At 48.9% G+C, this 8,714-nt stretch overlaps 1 long non-coding RNA gene across 1 annotated transcript; it reads left to right on the plus strand.

Annotated features, from left to right (window-relative positions):
* The first annotated feature begins 956 nt into the window (after nucleotides 1-956).
* Nucleotides 957-7,604, plus strand: LOC119935200. Its single transcript, XR_005453110.1, has 3 exons — nucleotides 957-994; nucleotides 5,285-5,370; nucleotides 7,521-7,604. It is a non-coding gene; the product is annotated as an uncharacterized LOC119935200 (long non-coding RNA).
* The last annotated feature ends 1,110 nt before the right edge of the window (nucleotides 7,605-8,714 follow it).

The following is an 8,714-nucleotide window of genomic DNA, read 5'->3' on the forward strand; positions in this document are numbered from 1 at the left end:
GCACAGGCCTGGGAGTGCGAAGGACCTGGGTTCTAGTGACGTTATGCCACTTGTCCGCTCCGTGACCTTGGGCAATTCACTTCACTTCTCTGTGCCTCAGTTAACTCATCCATTAAATGAGGATTAAGACTGTGAGCCCCATGGGGGACAACCTGATTACCTTGTGCTTACCAGCACTTAGAACAGTGTTTGGCTTGTATAAAGCACTGAACAAATACCATAATGACATTATTATCATTTAATTATAATTATTATGTTGCCCTGCTGCTCCCCTGCCTCAGCTTTCCCCCCTCATCCTGGCAGTGTCCCCCCAGTGTCAGCCAATCCCCTGCTCCACAGACAGAGATTTCTCAAACTCTCGGCCCCAGTTGAAAACTTTGCTAACGATCCAATCGGTTGCCTGAAACGTCTTTGCTCAGACTGTCGGTTTCTTAAGTGGCTGGTATTTCTGACTGTCAACTCCCTGTGGGCAGGGAACATACCCATCAACTCAGTACTCCCCCAGCACGCCCTATAGTGCTCTGCACACAGGAAATGCTCATTAATTATCAGTATATCTTCACCGCATTCTCTCCGCCTGTCCCGAAGTGACCCTTGGGTACCGGCCATCTCTAGGTTAAAAGCTATCTCGTGACCACCTGAGCCAGCAGGCGGAACTCGGAAGTGAGGATACCGCCCCCACGACCAAATCTGCTAGATTGACAGCCCAAGCTGGGAATACAGAAGGTGTCCCTCGCCCCCGTGCCAATCAAATTAGGTATGGAGGAGGGGGGAGGGCAGAGATTGGATAGACTGAGGCCGGAAGGTGGAATGGCCTAGGGGCACAGGCAATAAATACCTGTCACCTCTGACCTTCAGGGTCAGAACACCAGGACACCCAGCAGCAGGAGCAGCCGCTGCAGCAGCAGCAGCCCACGTGTCTCTCCCTGCCCAGAAGGCCAGATGCCCGCTCTACAACCAGAACCAACACACTGAGGCAAGGGCCGCGGAATGGGTGAGTGTCTCGTGGGTGGGACCCAGGTATCCCGCTGCTGATGGGAATTTTGAGTGGATTCCTCCTATGTAGGAAGAGCACATTGTGAGAGCTAGCCGCCCACCACGTGCGCGGGTAATGTAATGAATTCTTCCCATGTGGGAAAGTAAGTGGATTCTTCCCGAGTGGGAAGTGCACATGGGTGAGAGTTAGCCAACTCACCCACGTGCGATTAACAGATGATTGTGTTCCTCCCATGTAGGGAAGCTCTAATATTGCTAATTGATTATATTCCTCCCGAAAGGGAAGCTCAATCCATTGCGCCTAAACAGTTACATAAATTCAATTCACCTCGCGGAATAAATTTATATAAAACTTAGGCTTTCCGTCCCCGGCCTCTCGCTCTGTCTCGCCTCGCCGATCACTGAACGAACCCGTCCCCGGACGACGGGTGAAACCGCCTCCCACCGCATTTGTGTACACAAAGTGCACAGTTATGTTACAGATAAGCACATAAATGCTGCAGGGCAAATAGTGAATGTCCAGAGGTCCCAGTTCCAAGGGTGTAGACGATGCAGAAGGGAGGAGGCGGGGAGAAAGAGGGTTAAATCTGAGAAGGCCTCTTGATGGAATTGCAAACTTAATATTGCTCTGAATACGGTGAGAGTGGTGGTCTGGCCTATGTGGAGGAGGAGGCCATGGGAAAGGAGTGGGAGGCAGATAGGTGGGCTGAGAAGCAGCGTGACTTAGTGGAAAGAGCACGGGTTTGGGAGTCAGTAGACATGGGTTTGAATCCCAACCCCGCCGCTTGTCTGCCATGTGACCTTCGGAAAGCTACTTAACTTCTCTGTGCCTAAGTTACCTAATCTGTAAAATGGGGATTAAAACTGAGCCCCATATGGGACAACCTGATTGCCCTGTATCTACCCCAGTGCTTACAAGAGTGCTTGGCACATAGTAAGCGCTTAACAAATCCCATAATTATCTCTATTTCAATGCTTAGTACACTGTCTGGCACATAGTAAGTGCTACCCAGGCACCATGAAAAGAAAGATCAGTGCCACGTGGGCGTGATAGAGAGGTGCAGCCTCACAGAACAATACCTAATAACAATAATGGAAATTGTTAAGCACCTACTACATGCCAGGCACTGTATTAAGTGCTGGGGTGGATAAAAGCAAATCGGGTTGGTCACAGCTCCTGTCCCATTTGAGGCTCATAGCCTTGATCCCCATTTTACAGATGAGGTAACTGAGGCCCAGAGAAGTGAAGTGGCTTATCCCAGGTCACACAGCAGACAAGTGGAGAAGGCAGAATTAGAACCCACGACCATCTAACTCCTGTGTTCGTGCTCTATTACACCAGCTGCATCATGGGGTGATAAGAAAGGGCAGCCTCCCAGACTGACACTTGATGCCACCAGGGGGTGATGGGCACAGCCACCCAGAATAATTATGCGCATCACAAGTGGGGGGGCAGGTTGCTGCTCTCAGGACAGAGGACGGCTCTGCTTCCAGGGGCCGGGGGAATCTCTCTGTAGAAGCTGCTTAGTGCATTTTCTTGGCCTCCAATTTCCTCCTTCTTAGGCTGTTGTAAGGGTCAATTCCCAGATTTCCCCCCATTACTGAGTAGGCTGTATCACTACCCCAAAGAGCACACTGTGTGCGTGTGTGAAAAAATAGTGGGGAAGTAGAGTGATGACGTGTCTGCCACTCCTGGGAGAAAGAGGCAGCCATCTGGGCCTGCCAGTGATGGCTTCGGGGAGTAGTGTCCAGATTCAGGGAGAAAGACGATCAGCATGTGTACTCTATTCCTGTCTGAAAAGCAGAGATCTGAGATGGAGTTGTCCCAGGTGCAGACAGGGAGAATGGAAGACAGGTAATGTACTCAAAATGGAATATTTTTCAGTTTATATTGGATCTCCAGTTCCTGGAGTACAAGCCCCTCCTGGTCTACTGGATTTGGAGGGAGTGGTCAAGTATTAGTAGGGCAGGGTTTTGCATTCAGCTTAAGTACGATGGATTGTCTGTATCTGTAGGTCTCACTTCTCCTGGTATTTGGGGGTCACTGGGAGGAGGGAGCATTGACTCCCAGGCCCGGGCTCTTTCCACTAGACGATGTTGCTAATAAAAATAATCACGGTCTCTGGTCACTTATGTGCCAAGAACCTCACTAAGCATTGGGGTGGGTGTCAGCAGGTAATAATAATAATAATGGCATTTTTAAGTGCTTACTATGTGCAAAACACTGTTCTAAGCTCTGGGGAGGTTACAAGGTGATCAGGTTGTCCCACAGGAGGCTGACAGTCTTAATCCCCATTTTACAGATGAGGTAACTGTGGCCCAGAGAAGTTAAGTGACTTGCCCAAAGTTACACAGCTGACAATTGGCAGAGCCCGGATTTGAATCCATGACCTCTGACTCCAAAGCCCGTGCTCTTTCCACGGAGCCATGCTGCACAAACCGTGCCTGTCTCAGCTGGGACTCAGATGATGAAGCAGAGAACCAGAGAGGTTAGGTGACTTGCCCTCTGCCTCTCCTCTTTATCCTTGACTCTTCTCTCTTACTTAACCCACGTATTCAATCCATCACTAAATCCTGTAGGCCCCACCTTCACACATGGCTAAAATCCGCCCTTTCTTCTCCATCCAAATGGCTACCGCATTACTACAATCACTCATCCTATCCTACTTGGATTACTGCACCGACCCCCTTGCCGACCTCTCTGACTCCTGTCTCTCCCCACTCCAGTCCATACTTCACCCTGCTTCCCAGATCATTTTTCTACAGAAACATTCAGGACATGTTTCCCTGCTCCTGAAGAAACTCCAGTGGTTGCCCATCCACCTCCGCATCAAACAAAAACTCCTCTTTGTCAGCTTTAAAGCACTCTATCACCTTGCCACCCCCACAACCTCACCTCACTGTTCTCCTACTGTAAGCCAGCACACACACTCTGCTCCTCTAATGCTAACCTTAGCTCACTGTGCCTTGATCTCATCTATCTCGCAGCCGACCCCTCGCCCTCATCCGGCCTCTGGCCTGGAACAGCCTCCCTCCTCAAATCCAGCAGACAATCCCTCTCCCCCAGCCTTCAGAGTCTTATTGAAGGCCCATCTCCTCCAAGAGGCCTTCCCTGACTAAGCCCTCTTTCCTCTTCCCTCTTCTTCCACTCCCTTCTGGGTAAACCTGACTAGCTCCCTTTTTTCTTCCCCGCTCACAACCTGACAGCATTTATGTATAGATCTGTAATTTGTTATTTCTTTATATTAATGTCTGCTCCCCACCCCCACCCCTTTAGGCTGTAAGCTCACTGTGGGCTGGGAATGTTTTTATCGTTGTATAGTACTCTCCTAAGCCTTTAGTACAATGCTGTGCACACAGTAAGTGCCCAATAAATCAGTCAATACAGTCGAATGAATGAGTAAAGTGGCAGATCTGGGATTAGAGCTCAGGTCCTCTGACTCCTAGCTGCTTCCCAGTGCCTTCCATTGTGACCCTCTACCTAAAGAGGATGGGGAAGCAGAGTTGCCTAGTGAAAAGAGTCCTGGCTTGGGAGTCAGAGAATGTGGGTTCTAATCCCACCTCCTCCATGGACCTGCTACGTTACCATGGGCAAGTCACTTCATTTCTCTGGGTCTCAGTTTCTTCAACTGCAAAATGGGTATTCAGTATGTGTTCTCCCTCTTGCTTGGCGTGTGAGCTTCATGAGGAACTCATGTGGGACCTTATTATCTTGTAACTCCCCCAGAGTTTAATACATTGCTTGACAGACAGTATGCACTTAACAAATAGAGAAGCAGCGTGGCTCAGTGGAAAGAGCCTGGGCTTTGGATTCAGAGGTCATGGGTTCAAATCCCTGCTCCTCCAAGTGTCAGCTGTGTGACTTTGGGTAAGTCTCTTAACTTCTCTGGGCCTCAGTTACCTCATCTGTAAAACGGGGATTAAGACTGTCAGCCCTCTATGGGACAACCTGATCACCTTGTAACCTCCCCGGTGCTTAGAACAGTGCTTTGCACATAGTAAGCACTTAATAAATGCCATCATTATTATTACTAGTAGTATTGCTATTATTATCATTACCACATTTCCTCCTATCCTCAAAGCCTCCTTCTCCTCCTCCCCCAGGAAGGCTTTTTTTATTAATTCCCAACACCCTAAGTCATAGCATTCCCAGTAGCTCCTTTAGCATTTCAGTATGGTGCCCTAACTCCTGCATCTAGGTATATCCCCATTAATAGATTGACAGTATAGGATAAACTCCTTCTACTGCTCATTTTTTTCACTGGCCATCTCTCTGCTTCTTCTCTAGTTGAATGAATCCTTCCCTGTGAAAATGTGGTGCTCTTCTGTGCTGATTTGTATTTTCCAAGCGCGTAGTACAGTGCTCTGCACACAGTAAGTGCTTAGTTCAATTGACTGAATGAATCGAATCCTAATAAATCACTGTGCTATTTAAATGCTTATTGTGAGCCAAGCGCTGTCCTTAGCTGTGCGGAAGAGTTGAAATAAACGGGTCAGCCACAGTCCCTCGGCTGCTGTGTGACCTTGGGCAAGTAATTTAACTTCCAAAGTCCCTCAGTAACCTAATCTGTAAAAGGGGGATGAAGATTTTGAGCCCCAGGTGGGACACAGACTGTGTCCAACTTGATTACCATGTATCTATCCCACTGCTTAGTACAGTCCTTAAAGAGCCTGGGCTTTGGAGTCAGAGGTCAGGGTTCAAATCCCGGCTCTGCCACTTGTCAGCTGTGTGACTTTGGACACTTCACTTCTCTGGGCCTCAGTTCCATCATCTGGAAAATGGGGATTAAGACTGTGAGCCCCCCATGGGACAACCTCATCACCTTGTAACTTCTCCAGCGCTTAGAACAGTGCTTTGTACATAGTAAGTGCTTAATAAATGCTATCATTATTATTATTATTTGCCATAAAAAAGAAGGGAGAAATGTACCGAATCCCCATTTTACAGTTGAAGAAACTGAGGCACAGAGCGGCACTTCACCCAAGCTCACACAGCAGGCAAGTGGTGGAGGCAGGATTGGAACCCAGTTCATCTGACTCCCAGATCAGTGTTCTCACCACCAGGGGACATGGCTTTGAGCTATCTCTGACAGGAATGTCCTCCCTCAGATGAAACCTCAGCTTTCTGAGCCCCACCGGGACAGGCCCAGGCCTCAGAGCCCTGGGCGGGGGGCGGGGGCGGGTGAGAAAGAACTGGGCCTCAAAATCCCAAGGGGCAGAACCAGGCCTCAGAGCCCTGGGTCGGGGGAGGGGGGGGGCGGGCAGAACCAGGCCTCAGAGTCCCGGCTCCAGTGTCAGAATCTTAAAAAGGCTTGGATTTCACAAGCTGGATCAGAGCTCACAACACTGAGGTGCTGAGGCAATTTTTTTAAGCCTTTACTCCATGGGTAACCTTTAAATTTTTTTTTTACTTTTAATTTACTATTAATGAGGCTAATTAAGAACAGTTGAAATCAATTAAGACTAAGAAGACAAGCTTAGGGCTAATTAAGAATGAAGGGAAGGATGTCTCTTCTCTTTTTTTCTTGGGAGAGCAGCCACTTAAGGCTGAAAGGACCCCAAATGGCAAGTTGCTGACCTTTGAGGGCAGGAATTTCATCTACTAACTCTAGTGGACTCTTCCACTTCCTGAATACAGTGCTAGACACAGAGTAAGTGCTTAGTAAATACTGTACATTGATCGACTGCTGATGGATTGAAGCCTGTCCCATACAATAATAATAATAATTGTGCTAATAATTGTGGTCTATTTAAGCACTTAATCTATGCCAAGCACAGCTGCTGTTGTGTGCCAGAGGATACACACTGCTTCCAGGTTAAAGGCCACACTGCGGTTGCTTCCGTGTTTGTTTTCCTGATGTAAGTCTATCGCCCTTTATTTGGAATTCAGCACTTTCTATGTGCCAGGCACGATAGTAAGCACTGGGATAGATACCATAATAAAAACAATAATAATTTCCAGCCATCATCAGAGACATCTTTTAGCGACATCTCTAAGTTATGAGACACTTCGTGGCATTGATTTACAATACAGGGTTAACTCTATTTTCCAAGGTGAGGTTTACACCATGTTATAATATTCTATTTTGGGCTTCGTTTTCTTTACGTTTCCAGGGTCTCTGTACCCTCCTAGAAGACATTTTCATCCAAAATTGGCCTGGTTTATTCAGAGTTCAATCTTTAACCACTTTGACCATAGCGAGTGAGCTGTCACTGCTCAGATCTTAGGTGCATCCTGGGTGCTTTTCATATGAAGGGACATGGAAGTTGATGTGATGAGCCTGAGATGGGTGTGGGCCCGTACTTCTCAAGCGCTCAGTACAGTGCTCTGCACAAAGTAAGCGCTCAATAAATACGATTGAAAGAATGAATGAATGAAGGCGAACATCGCTGTTTAGACTGCTAATAATAATAATTCCTATGTGCCAAGCACTGTTCTAAGCTCTGGGGTAGGTATAAGGTAATGAGGCTGGACCCAGAGGCTGTCCCACATGGAGCTCACAGTCTTAATCCCCATTTTACAGATAAGGTAACTGAGGCCCAGAGAAGTGGAGCGACTTACTCAAGGTCACGCAGCAGACGTGACACCTCAGTTCTTCCTCTGCGCCCTAAAACTGGAAACCTGTTCTGTGGTAAGTCCTGAGGGGCCTTGTGTGGCATGTCCCAACCCCAAGGCATTCTGGGAGGGGAGGCTGGGGAACCCCATGGCAGACCTGCCCCGTGGCCTCGGGTCAGTCACAGGCCCACAGACAAGGTGGCCAGTAGAACTGCCATTTGTCCCATCTGACCCCTCACCTGATCCAATTCTCAGCCAACCCGGCCAATGTGGTACAGGTCGGTACCGAATGCCTTCCTGTCCACCATTTTTATTTTCCGTGCCCAGTCTCCCTCCACTCCTTTACTCCGACTGCAGGGTTCCACGGAGCGGAAGCAGTGCCCGTGCCCCCAGGGACCGGAGAGGGGAACACCACTGGAGAAACGCCACAAGATAGAGGCGGACTTCCGAGAAGCGGCGTGGTCTTGTGGAAAGTGCCCGGGCCTGGGAGTCAAGGGACCTGAGTTCCGATCCCAGCTCCACCAAATGCCCGCTGTGTGACATTGGGCAAGTTGCACCGCTTCTCTGGGCCTCGGGTCTCCTACTTGGACTGTGAGGCCCACACGGGAGAGGGGCCATGTCTGACCTAATTCACTTGTATCTACCCCAGTGCTTAGAAAGGTGTTGAACACATAGTAAGCGCTTAACAAATAGCATAAAAAACGTGGTCTGTGAGACATGTGACACCCTGGGCACCAGCACTTAGTACAGTGCTTGGCATATAGTAAGCGCTTTAAAAATACCATCATTATTATTGGTTGGTACAAGATCTGCAAAGGCCATGAGTGGCCACTCCAGTGGCCAGCCTTAAACTGACTCACCCTTCATTCCTTATCTTCTCCACCCCTTCCCTGCCTTTTCCCTCCCCTCTTCCAGGCTCCTGGGTTAAAGGCCCCCTCCGAAACTTGGCCACCTCTACCTACGTCTTACACCAACAGTCCACTCCTGGAAGCCGAATGGGACAGAAGCAGGGAGGAGAGAAGCGGTGCGACTTGTTGGAAAGGGCCTGGGCCTGGAAGGCCAAAAATCTAGGTTCCAAGCCCTACTCTGCCACTCATCTGCTGTGTGACCCTGGGCAAGTAACTTCACTTCTCTGGACCTCAGTCACCTCTTCTGTAAAATG

This window comes from Tachyglossus aculeatus, chromosome 11, assembly GCF_015852505.1.
Source record: "Tachyglossus aculeatus isolate mTacAcu1 chromosome 11, mTacAcu1.pri, whole genome shotgun sequence".
NCBI lineage: Eukaryota > Metazoa > Chordata > Mammalia > Monotremata > Tachyglossidae > Tachyglossus > Tachyglossus aculeatus.